The sequence below is a fragment of the Cucumis melo genome, unplaced genomic scaffold, assembly GCF_025177605.1.
Source record: "Cucumis melo cultivar AY unplaced genomic scaffold, USDA_Cmelo_AY_1.0 utg001032l, whole genome shotgun sequence".
Lineage (NCBI taxonomy): Eukaryota > Viridiplantae > Streptophyta > Magnoliopsida > Cucurbitales > Cucurbitaceae > Cucumis > Cucumis melo.
This window is the reverse complement of record NW_026124358.1, coordinates 25001-26190: the sequence shown is the minus strand read 5'-3', so window position 1 is coordinate 26190 and position 1190 is coordinate 25001.

Here is a 1190-nt window from a genome sequence, read left to right as displayed (position 1 = left end):
CCCGAAGTTTGGTCAACTCCGGCGGCGCCATGCGATAAGCATTCTTCGCATGCGCTTTTGCCTCTGATGGCGGCTCTTTCCCATGGTCGGTCCTCCTTCGCCTCGACGAGGACTTGGGCCAACTACTTGGCATCACACCATGGCGCTTCTCTGGGACACACAGAGTGTCCTTGGGGACTGTCTCCCCCGGCTTTTCCAACGCCCCAACCAGGATCTCCACAGATGGTGGTTCCTCTTGGGCACGACTCCCGTCTAGTTGCATGGCCGATATCATTCTGAACCCGTTAGGTTGCCGAATATCTGCTTGCACTACTGTGGGGAAGGATCCGGTGATCGCTAGACATTTGGCTGACGGCATTGGAATGACTTGATGTTCGAGGAGGAACTCCATTCCCAGCACTACATCGAAGTCGTCCATCTTTACAACCACAAAGTCTACGGGGCCTCTCCATCCTCCCAACTTTATCGTCGTTCGCTTCACCAATCCGACGATAGGTAGGGCAATAGAATTCACGGCTTTCATCTTTCCTGAATCCCTCTCCCAATGGAGCCCTAGACGCCTGGCTTCTGCTTCTGTAATAAAGTTGTGGGTTGCACCAGAATCAACCATTGTGCTCTTAGTCTGCTTTTGGTTGATCCAGGTGTCAACATACAGTAAGCCCCCTTTCGATGGCACGTGGCTCTCCCCTGACTTTTTCTGGAGAGAGGACATGTATTTTATGGCCCCTATCCGGGTCTTCTCGCCCCCACCTATCAGGCCCGCTTCATCCTCGACTTGATTTGACTTATCGTCTGACTCCGCAATTAAGGAGGCCTGAAACGCATGGAAGTCGACTTTGTTCGGGCATTCTCTTGCCAAATGGGGCCCCTGACATATGAAACAACTGAGGGGACGCTTGTTTGGGCTTCGATCATTCGGCCTTCGCCATGTATTTTCGGTGGTTGACTGGTAAGGTTTGCGGTCCTTACCAGAACGTTTGTCTCCCCCGACAGCTTTGGGAGAGCTCGGGCGACTATCCCTGTTCCTTCTTGGTGAGGAACTTTGATTACGCCTCGCATCTTGAGAGTCACTTGTCAGATCAAACAACCGTTCGGCTGCTGCATATGCTGACGTGAGGTCTTGGACCCTTTGTTCATACAACTTGGCCCTCGCCCACGGTTTCAGCCCTTCGACAAAGTAGAAAACCTTG